Here is a 12238-nt window from a genome sequence, read left to right on the forward strand (position 1 = left end):
AAGGAAAATCCTGTGCAAGTTACTGGCACTACACAATATGGATTTCACATACTTTATTCTTGAAAAACTGTCCATGTGTTTTATCTTAAGTCATAGTTTAAATGGCAGGCATCTAAAAGTCCATTTAAGACAGGCCCACTCAAGTCTTTTGACCTGATGTAGTCTAATTAGAAAATCATTGTTGTGGAGGGAAAGACAGGTCTATCACCTGGACAATAGAAGCTGACTGGAGTCACTTATCTCATGAACAGTTACAGATATGTTTAGTTTTCTGTCCCTTTTGCATCTGTGACCTCAGAAACACATCCTTGTCTCATGTAATAGATGGAAATGTGCAAAGAGTCTCTGCCATGTAACATCACCACTTTTATCATAGAACCAAAAAGTAGGTGAGGTTAGAAGGGTTCTCAACCTTTGCATTTTAAGAATGTCCTTAACTAGTAACGATTTAGAACCTTGCTATTACTAATTTCTGATTCCATTCAGGACACATTCTCTGGCCTGCTTATTACCAAATGAACGAGCAATACTATCTGTCCATTATCTATCTAAATATCTTAAGTGTCTAGATTACGCATCTAAAGACAGGCCCACATAAGGAACCTACAGCTTTATTCCTCAACACAGGGCACCAGTAAACCTCCAGAGTGAGTGCAAATTATCATTAAATAGTATGGACAGTTTTTCTAGGGCTCACGATAATCTTAAGTATGGTTAAATATGAAAAAATATAAAAATATAAAAATATTACATAAAACTAGAACAAGTCTTAGTACAGCTTCCAGATTATAAAGTGGGGTTTCAGTCCTACTAATACAAGTCTAATCAAGAACAGTCAACTGAACAAAGCAGCCTCAGAGGACATTTTCCAAATGACTATTTTAATGTCACTTAGTAGATTAAAAACAAGGGGAAGCATGCTTAGGTTTGGAAAGAAAGATATAAGTAATTTCTAACACTCCATTGATTGCAATTCTTTATGCCACTGCAAGGAATAGTCAGAGTGAGCATCTGAATTATTATAAACAATATACAAGATAAATTGATCTATTTCTTTATTTATCTCGATCATAATAATACTGGTCAGTAATTTTTGCTGAAGAACAAAACACAGTAAACATTGTGAACACACCCTGGAAAAGCTAAGAGGTACAGCAGCCTAATGAAATAGAGCAGAGACTGAATGATCCTGCCAATATAATTACCTAAGGTGTCAACTGTAATTTTAAACCTGGGTTTTCTTTTAGTTTTTTCTCTTGATCTTTCTTCTCCAATTTTGCCCTACTCCATCTACTCCTGCTTTCTTTTAGTGCTAAAATACTGCTTATTTGGAATACACCCAAGGCAAATACTTCAGAGACAAGTCCTGTTCTTTCAGTGATAAGGTAGTTTCTAGCCTAAGACAGTCACACAAATGAGTATATAAGTATTTAATGACCATCCTACAGAATCAAGAGTTCATTACGGACCAGAATGACTTTCTGTATCTCCTATATCCACTGGACGCATATGCTCTGGGAACAAAGGTATTGCAGTACTCTGAGTTTTTTTGTTTTCCTCCATGCTTTCTTTATTCTTTTATCCTCTTTCTTTCTCTGTAGTGTATTTGTTTCTCCTAAATCTTTTCTCCCAAATTTCATTGCTTTTCTAGTCTTCCCATTTATTTTTCTTTCTTTTCCAGGTTCTTTCTCACCTCCATATTTTTTCTTTTCTTTCTGTTCTACCTCTTTTAAAACTTTTTTTCTCTGTACCCAATTCTACCCTCCTGTAACCTCAATCTCTCAAGTCCCTATTTCTTTTTCAGTATAACCTTCCTTCTAGATATATTCCATTCTTTCTCTTGTAGTTTTTCCTGTCTTTCTTCTCTGTGATCCTACTGACCAGTGGCCAGAGAAACACCTAAATGCCAAGTATTCACTATACCTTCTTTTCCTAAGTAAATCAGATTCTATTTATGCATATTATTTGTATTTCAAAAAAAATGAGACACCCTAAGTGATCCTAAAAGCCTAGAAATAGTACATTTAGGATGGTACATCTAGGAATACTACACTAAGAAACAGTGCTCATGAAAAACAACTTTCAATCAAGTAAACAAGACCTGCAACAAGAGAAGGTTTTAGAGAGATCAAATGTAAGTGGTTTGAAAATTATTTTTGGAAGCCTAAGGAAGAATTGTGCCTAATTTTGACTGGACTCAGGTGTCCTACCCCTTTGATCCCAATCTCTTTAATATAAGGCCATATCTGTCAGTCTGCTATGATTTTCTCAGTAACAACCAGAGGCCATTAGAAAGGCTATAATCCAAATTGAATGGATTCAATTCTTCTTCAATTTGGATTATAGCCTTTCTAATGGCCTCTGGTTGTTACTGTTACAAGGAAGAACAGGACCTGTCTTTCTGTTTTCACATATGAATCTCCATTCTTTTAAGAAGCAAGGGTCAAGAAGTCCCCATGAAGAAGCCTGTACATAGCTCCAAGAAATGAAATGTTTTCCTGTGCTTGCATTTTAATTGAAACCTAAAAGCAATGAGAATGAAAGTGGCACGTGTAGTTCAGGGTTAAGAATTTACAGCTAACGAGACACCCGCAGCAAAACTCCAAGTTCTCTCCCTGGAATGCCTGACCTTCCAGGTCAAATACTTTCTCTCTAGTCCTTCCTTCCACAGCAGTTGAATACAAACTTTACTGCAGAGACAGTAAAGTTCCATGCAAGTAACTGCTGACTAGGGAGAATAGCAATTTGTGATGAGGAATGAAAGACACTTCTCCTGTGCTTACATGGAAACAGTCAATATATTTTTCTTCTATCGTCAAATGGTAACTAAACAAAGCTGCTTCTCTAGCCACAGATTTTTCAGCACAACTTCACTGACACAAAGATAAAATGAAACAAACATATGTGCAACCATCTTTAAGACCTAATAATTAATTATTTCAAACCTGATTTAGAGCTCATCCCTCGTCAGCTGTAATAGTCATTATTTAAGGGTACAACTGCAACATCAATTCAAATTGAGCTTTTATTCAAGTACATCATAAATAATGTGATAGAGTTAATAATTTCAAAAAGAAAAAAAAGTACTATGATTCATGTTAACCTAGTTTTATACTATCAGAAAACAAAGAACAGCACATGGACTGTAAGCATCCTTTCTCAAGCTCAAGCAGCTATTCAAACAAGAGGTCCCCACCTTTGCTTTGGGTGCAAATTGCCAAAAACCTTCCTTATTTTATGTAATTGTGCCCTGCAGTATTCTAATGCTACCTGTACCATAACTTTAAATTTTCTCATGTGATCCTAGCTTCAGGAACAGCCACTGTTCTATGCAACATTTCATGTAACAATTCAGCCTGTGCTCAGATATTCTCTGCAAGAAGACATTATTAAACCTCATCTAGTTTGATAACACATCTCTGTGGTGGGTTGCCCACCCCACAGCAAGGCCAGCAGAAGGAAAGGAACCTGTTTTGTGAGTGATCCTCATCTACTGCAGCACAAGGAAAACATGATAGCTGAAAACAGCAGTGAAGGCTGTCTATGCTGTGCCAGCTGACTTTGCCCTGGAACAGAAGAATAACAAGTGGCTGGGAGCCTGTAACAGCTCTCATTATGCACTGAGCTGTGCAGAGCAGATGATCGTAGAAGGAAGAGATGTATGCTGACTTCTTGTTTTCTCTCCTGGGTTTCATTGTCCCCATGACTAAACTGATGTCTTGTTCAGAATAAAAACACCAACGTGCTTTCCATGCAAGAAAAAATATAACACATAGATGACCTTGAATTTGCGTATGTGCAGACTTTGGTTTGTACTTCAGAAATCACTTTGAAAAGTTAGTTGAATTCTTTGCGATCTTGGGTAAAATGTCAATTAGGCTTCTACACTTTTGAAATACTTTTATGACTATTTTGTTGTATCCCCAGGTAATAGAACTTCTCTTAAAAGACAGTAGCAACCTTGACAGGTTTTCAAGATGTCAGCCTGTTCTGTATAAGAATGCAAACTAACATACAGCCTGTGTCAAACTGGTCAGTGCCACCTGCACCTAGTCCCAAGACAATGATTAAAAATTAGAAAATACATAGATTAAGAATTGTATCTTGTTTTCTCTTATTCCCTTTCCTGCTCTACCTTAACACAGCTTAGTCTGCAAAAACTCTCCTCTGAAATCACATTGTGAGAGGTTTTGATAAATATCACTGTTAAGACATCTCTCCAAGGAGGACCTGAGGGAAATGTACAAAGGGTTTACATTAATGCATATGAATTCAGTAATGTATCGAGTTGCCCTTCTCCTAGGATGTGGAAATTTAAAAAATGCAGACATGGCTGATGTGACTGGAGCTCACAAATTGTAGCTAAGCTCCCAAAGCCTTGGCAGCTTTTTTCTACTAGTAGGTGTATGGGACTACTTCTGGGACAGAAAGGGGATTTTGCCCCTCTCAGTTTTCTTCATCAAACTTGAAGTACTGACTTCTGGAGGTTGCTGTTGAAAGGTGTCAGTACTGTGATAAAATTTCCAGTTATTAATTTCACTGTTTGCAAATTGTTTCTACATTGTAGATAGTGCACAGAAAGATGCGGGTTTTATATTACTAGTAAAGGGCTGTAAGCACCTAGAAGGAATTATTTTAATAAGATTTTCATCTTCACTGTTCTCAGCTGAAGAGAAAACATGTGACTGAGAAATCCGTTGTCTGGCCCCTTCTCAAGGCTATCCAACAAAATCACCTGGTTCCATATTTTCCAAGTGCACCGTCTTCAGGGTGAGATTTGGCACCAGATTTTCCTAAGCAGCTGCACATTTGCAACTGCCCATGAAATCAATGTCTGTAGTGTCTCAGAAAAGGTGCCCAAGATTAGAGGATCTTTTGAAAAGTCATAAAATTATTTCATTTCCTTGTGAGATGGCAAAGGAAAGCAAGCATAATGATACAAATACTTCTCATTTTATTCTAAGATGAACAGCTTATATCTTAATAAGAGAACCATGAGCATTTCAGATGAAGTGTAATAGTGAAATTAATTGACAGTTGCTCCTTAGGGCCTAGTTTTCCACATTGTTACATTAGCAGATTCTCCTCAGGAGCAAAAGACCTATGTTTTTTCTCTTGGAAATTTTTTGGTGACTGGATGATTCTCAAATGACAGGAAAAATAACTCTGGATACAGATAAGAAAGTCCAGTCTATTAAGGCCAGTTATTTCCTTTATTTCCTTATAAATAATTTCATTTGGCATTTATCGTACGGATGTTTCTGGATGAAGATGCACCTGAGATGCAGGCTCATAGTGTTGATGTTATCTTTTGTTGCTTGAGAATCTTTTTCAGAGTGTCTACTCAATGAAAGTAGAGATATTTAGGGATAATGCTATTTGAAATGTTAAGTAAACAGTTTATTCTTCCTATGCAGAAAAAAAAAGTGCTCATGACATTTGTTTAAGTTATGCCTATTCTATAAATTATAGTTGAGGAACTACCCACAAAACTAAGAGCATAGTGTTTTTATCTTACATCTGGCTCCACATACCGTCCTGATAGTTTATGAAGCCACAAATGAAATTAGAAGATCATTTCCCAGGTAGAAAACTTACTTCAGGAAGAAAAGGGCTTAATCTACCTCCTTTGTAATTTTGTAGAAGAATCAGGGTCAAAGATGGAAGCAGTTGGCTTTGCATGCAGACCTGCAAGAGCAATTGCAGTTGTATTGCTGTACAGCAGTATCCTTCCCTACACATTACACCTTCTGATGTCAATTCCAGTCTTTAATAGTGTGTCTTTCATGCCACTCCTCATAAGAATAGAGATGCAAACCTATCTGGCCAAAATCCAGCATACACAATAACTGTTTATTGAGTAATCCGCACTCGACTTTCAACATTTTTCATCATTATTTTTCTTAACGACTGAGTATCTTTGAATGATGTTGAAGTTGCCGTCACATTCAGCACTAGAAGTGGCAACTTAGTAATTTTAAAAAGCAATTTCACTGAGCTAAGTAGTGAAGTGCCAAAACCACCCAAGGGCTTCAATGGAATCAGAAAACCAGTGTAAAGCTGAAAAGCAGAGTAATTTATAAAGGCAGAGCAATTATCAGGGACAGGATTCCATCAAGAGCATAGCGGCACAACAACTTGATCCATATGGTAAATTGCAAGACTAGCTTTAATGACCACAAAAGGTTGGGACCTTTGTTCTATATTTCTGGAAATCTGGAACAATGGCAGAGCAGCAGCTGCTTGGTGCCACCACACTTAGTTAAGATAGATCAGAGTGATTCCTGTGATACAAAGATATTGAAAAGATGGAGAGAAACCATGCACACAAAATAGCTTATGCAAATTGCCTCTGGCGATGCTTCATAATGAAGCCTGGGTGGATTAATCAGTGTTAAAAAAAATAGCCAGCAAAATAAAAAATACTGTGATGTGTCTAGACTTCTCTTCAGGGAAAGAATATTTTGGTCTTGGGCCATATCTCTTGATTTGTTTATGGAGTTACAGGATCAGCTGTCATTAAGCACTGTTAAAAGATGAAAAGCTCAGTTTGGAAGCTGGGAGCTTGGATCTGGAAGGATGAGTAGTGGCAGGTTGCTGGATTTCTGGAGCCAGTTTTCAACAGCATGTGGAGTATGTCATTAAATTTATCCCATGTGGACAGCTGTTTGCATCAACCTAATAGTGATGACTATATCCCCGTAGTTTTGTACACCTGACAGAAATATACTTGAATTAAGTATTATCTGATAGCAATGATGACTTAATATTCATGTGGTAAGACTGTGGAAGGTGGATGTCCTAGTGGAAGATGATGTCCTTTACCCTTCTCCTGTTGGTGCCATATGTTTCCTGTAACATTTTGATTAATCGATATGTATGAAACAGCAGCTCTGACATGACTGTAATTAAAACAGCAATATGGGACAGATTCTCATTTGGCACAAGTTGATACTGTTCTGTTGACTTCAAAAAAGTCATCCCCTATTCATACCAGAGCAGCATTCAATCTCACAGTGGGATTGGAGTAAAAAGCCAGAATAGGTTGAGTCAGACTACTACAACTCAATCCAGAAGCCACCTGTAAAATAGTAATAAAACCCTGAGAACACAAATGTATGACATCCCTGGATGGTGTTATATGCTCAGCTAGGCAGCATATGATCCTGCCATCAGCTAAGAAAATCATATTTGCTACCCAGTTGATATTCCTATTTTTTCAATAGCTAGATTTGATGGAAACAAATATATCCAAATTAATGTTGTATTATAACTGTGTTAACACTGTAGGTAATAATTCCGGTACGTAAACAGGGAATTTTTTTTTGTGCTTGAAGAAAAGGTAGCTCAGGCCATGGGGAAAATACTGCAAGACTTTCATCTCATAGCTTCTTACAGGAGAAGCACTGAGGTATGTCAGTTCTTGCTATTTGATAAATGATTTAGAAACTGCAGAAAATCAGTGATCAGCTAGTAATCCTTTCAAGTGAAAAACTGGTTTTCTTGAACCTTCTTATGTTTGATCAGTGTGTCAGTGCCCCAGAGATGATGAGACCCTTGTGGATGCTTAGTCTATCAGTGTCCCATTACGGGGACTCCACTGAACAGCTTGCTATATTGGAGGCCAGTTCAACTGACTTGTTTAGAGACACATGCCAATAGTGAATCAGAGGCAAATCCTTTACTGCAATTTAGTGAGAAAGATCCCCTTCTTGGATCTCCCCACTCCTAGTTAAATATCCACTGCCAGGAACTGCTAGCATCCTTAAAGGATGGAATAACAAACTTTAATAAAAAATACACTGACAATATAAAATTGGACTATCTTGAGATAGTCATTTAGTGTACACAGAGTAAGGTTGTTAACCAATACGCATCTCTATGGAGGAGAATATAGATTCAGCCTGTTGACTGATTCCTGAAGTTATGATGGAGTCTTCCCTAATTTCTCCCCACCCTTACCTCATTTTTATACTATTTCTTTACATTTGCATGAGGCTTGAGTGACTCTAGTCATACATACCCTTGTTACTGACTGGTGTAAAATTCTCTGGTTTCACTCTTAAAATGTAGTCAATGAAATACAGAGAGCAATTTCAGTGTGGGACAGTTGTACCTTGGAGGCAGGTAACTTTGGCTTTAACTCCAGGGATTCAGGTGTGCGTTGATGTTGCAATGAGATTACAATGAAGCAAGTTAATCCAAGGACAGTAATTTTGCCATGGTTGCTGGTTCAACAGCAGGACATGTCCCACAGACGTTGGCTGACAGTTGCTATCCGATTTATTGGCTACATGGCACCATCAGGTTCCCTTCCCTGCAGAGCCTGGCCTTGGTGTTTCCATTCCACTCCACCCTCCATTTCATTCCTCTTAGCACTTGCTTAAGGTTGCAGGTGCTTGCTTAAGGGGGCAGGGGGAAATCATTGTTGAAGAGATTTTCTGCATGCCAACCACATTCCATCCAGGAAGTAGCAGCTGCATTTTACTATAATTTCTGTGCTCTTATAACATTTGTTAGAATGTGACCTTAACTTCCCAGTTTTCTCTAACTTTACCCCCAATCATCTTCCCATAGATCTCATTGCATTTCTTCAAATCTATAGATCATATCAGAAAAATCTGTATTAAGTCTCTAAGAGGAAGCCTCACAAGGAATGAGATCAGATGCAAAGTTAAACTCTTATGTCACTTTGAGGTCTTGGAGTAAATTGGTCATGGTCTGATTTTGAGTAAGTCTGCAGTGTCATATGTATTTGTGCTCCACTGGGAAACGAGCTTGAGACAAGTCAGATGACAATGACATCTACTGCTAAAAACCCTACAGTTTGTAGGGGTGAAAATTAATTCATAATATCTCTTAAGAAAGCAGATAGGGCTTTTATAAAGTTGTAACTATTCCAAATACAGGCAAAGTCTTTAAGTGTTTGAGCTTAAACAAAAAGTTTGGGAATACTGAATTGAGATTGCAAGCGAAAATATTTTCACTCTTCTATAATGAAAAAGATGAAGATCTAGATCTAGACCTAGATGGATATAGTTAGGATAAACTGAACTGGGAATCTTGTTCAGTTTGTGTTCAGACGCATCCACATCTTCATCCTCACTTAAAGCCAGTAAAGCAACTCCAGAAAAATCTGCCAACCTCTGGCTTGTGGTCCTTTGACTTGGCTTTGTTGCATACTGTTCAACATTCTATGGAACAAGCTACATTTGCAGACAATCAGTTCAATTTCTCTTCAGGACTTTGCTCATTTGTTGTAGTTGTTACACAACCCTAGCTTAGTCCATTTTTATGACTTAGTTATGCATCAAGGTCATAACAGTAAATTTACACCATGGTAAGCTTCATTTTCCTGCTTCCATGTTGACAACTACAAGAAGGTCATCACGAAAGGAAATGAAATGTGGGTGAAAGCAGAATCTCATTCTTCATTACAGTGTTACAAAGATGTTATTTTCATTATTACTTTCTCTATGCAACACTTTTAAATGCTAGCAGTCCTGCTTAATGGCTACATTGAAGAGATTCAAGATGGCAGCTTAAAAAAGAAATCCCTGTGATACACCTTCACAACAAATTTGTGTTTGCTTTTTGTTTTTCACTGGTTTTCTTTGAAGTAAAGCTGAAAGTGCCAGTTTCTTTTTCACATGGAATATGAAACTCAGAAATGTAGAGTAGGTCCTGTCAAGAAAGTACAGGTTTTAAAATTATTCTAGACAAGTTTGCAGAGGTATGAAAATCTCTCTTCTGTAAAATTGTTAGATTATGTATTATAGTGTGACTGCAAAATGTTGAAGCTCTTCATATGTTGCCCCCTGCCTATATCCAGGGACATTTAGAAGGACATTACACAGCTTTTCTGAATTCATTGTTTATCCTTGGATGAATTTGATTTGAGGAAATTGTCTGAGACTAAAATCTAGCCATCCCTGACCTTCCAAGGAAGCGTGTCTTTATTCTAAAATAAAATCCTAATTAAACAAGACTTGTACAAAAGCACAGCTTGTAGAACCTACAAATTGGGGGCAAGAAGAAATCCTTCTAAGCAGCCTATGAGAAGGCTGACTCAAGGCAGATTATAAAGAGAGTTATGGGGTCTCCTTTTCTTATCTGCTTATACAAGTTTTGCATCACTGTTATTTCACCTTACCAACGCTGGACTAAACCTGATGTAAATAATTAAGAACCAAGTTTAAATTGCTTCAAGATGCAACAGATGATAGGTACATCACAGGTGCCAAAAGGATGTACCTATAGTTGTCTACCACAAGATGAAGGAGGGAGAGTTAATTTTAAGGGTTTAGCTGTGAGAGGAACTCTGTATGTGTGGACACTCAAACATCTGCCTACACACTTCAAACTGCAAACAGAAAAAGAAGCAGCTTCAGAAAAAAGTAACTAGGGTGGGGACTGGTGGATGTTGCCTAGGGGAGTCCTGTAACCAGCTGTGACACTGTTCTGTAACAGATTTGTTCTGAGGTATCAGGTCAGCCCAGGCTACAGCAAAGGGAAAGGTGCTGATGCCCACAGGCCAGAGAGAGAGGGAGTCTGCCTTTTGCTCCTGTCCTGAGTGAGAACTTTGCATACTGGCACCAGGGAGCACAGAGACACCTTGTGGGCTGTGCCCCATGCAAGAAGTAGAAGGGGACACAGCTGTAGCTGGATTTCTTTAAAAATATTTAAGGGTAAATGTTATTAGAGAGAGAAAGATGAATGCAGCAGGCTGATTTGCAGTATTTATGAAGTATTCATAATGTCATCAGAGAGTGAAGGCAGCTGCAGATCCTGTGTCCTGAGCCAGGTAGCATGACAAAGTTGCTACTCTGCATGCTATTTTCTATGAATCATTACAGAAGCCTAGACTAGATAGAAATCACAAGAAGCCATAGCTAATACCAGAGTTCAGTTATTACGAGAAAGTATGATCAAGACTTTGATCCAAGGTGGAGACTGCTGAAGAAAAAATTGTGGAAAAAGACAGAAATTTTTTAACAGCTCTTGAACATCCTATTAAATTAAGAGAAAAAAAACAAGGATATTCATTCTTGTGAAAGGAGATAGTAGCAGTTCTTTAGGAATGCTGGACTAAGTGCATGTAGCTTCTACCTTTTGTTTGCAGGTAAGTGTCAATCAATGCAAAGAGCTGAAAAATCAAGTATTGCTGATGCAGGACTGATTAAACTTCATGGCTAAGATATTTCAGTCAATGTGGAAAAAAAAAGCAGCTCTACAGAGGCATTGCTATTTTTTTTCCAGATATCCTAGAGGTCATTCTTTCTACATCTCCTGTGTCTTGAATGGTAAAGATAGGATGCTTGCACAAGGAGCTGAACAAGCAGAGTTTTCTCATGTCCCTCTTTCCACTTCAATTTCTCATTTTCCAGAAAGTATGTAAATGTGCTTTGCAGGCAAACTGAACATGCAAAAGTGTTTGCATTTGACTCTTGGAAAATACCCTTTAAGAAATGATAACAAATACCAAGAGAGTAGGAAGATGGGAGGAGGGAGAGTGGGGAAGTGGAGAAACACCTTATATTGAGACTTTTTATTAAGAGACGTGTGAAAACACCCTGTAGACAAGATTCTTCAATCATCAGACTCACAAAACTCTTTTTAACCACTGTGCTTTATCAGCTCTGGAAATAATACTTCAGGAATATCCAATACAAGTGATGTTATCAAAACTAGATAAATATCTCTTGCATTATTGCAACAAATGTACAGTAAAAATGGGGCTACAAGCAAGGATTTAGGCAGCAGGACTTGCCCACTCCTTCTCCAACCTTGACTCATCCATTCTGGAAGTCTGATCTGCAGCAGCCAAAGCAACTCAGGTTTATTAACCTTTACCCTCTCCAAGGACCAGAAGGATGGGCAGTCTTTTGTCCTTTCTGTGTTAAAGCTCCTGACAGAAAGCTGCTCTCAGTTTCTACCTGCTGTCATAGAGAATGTCATAAAGGAAACAGACGCTTTTACCTTCTGCCTCATACTTGGGGAAAGAGAGGATATTCCCTCTGCTGTTTTTCTGTCTTAAAAAAACATTTCCCCTGTCTCTCTACATGTAAAAATTGGACTTTTTATTCACTACTGTACGTAGAAATGTAATATTTCTGTTTGCAATTCCAATTTCACAGTTGAGCAGGATCTGCAGAGACAGGATTCTAATAAAATTGCAGAAACATTTAGTGCAATGACTGGCAGATGGGGAAAGGATTTGTGGCAGCTCCATTTTTCT

Source organism: Agelaius phoeniceus, chromosome 6, assembly GCF_051311805.1.
Source record: "Agelaius phoeniceus isolate bAgePho1 chromosome 6, bAgePho1.hap1, whole genome shotgun sequence".
Taxonomy (NCBI): domain Eukaryota; kingdom Metazoa; phylum Chordata; class Aves; order Passeriformes; family Icteridae; genus Agelaius; species Agelaius phoeniceus.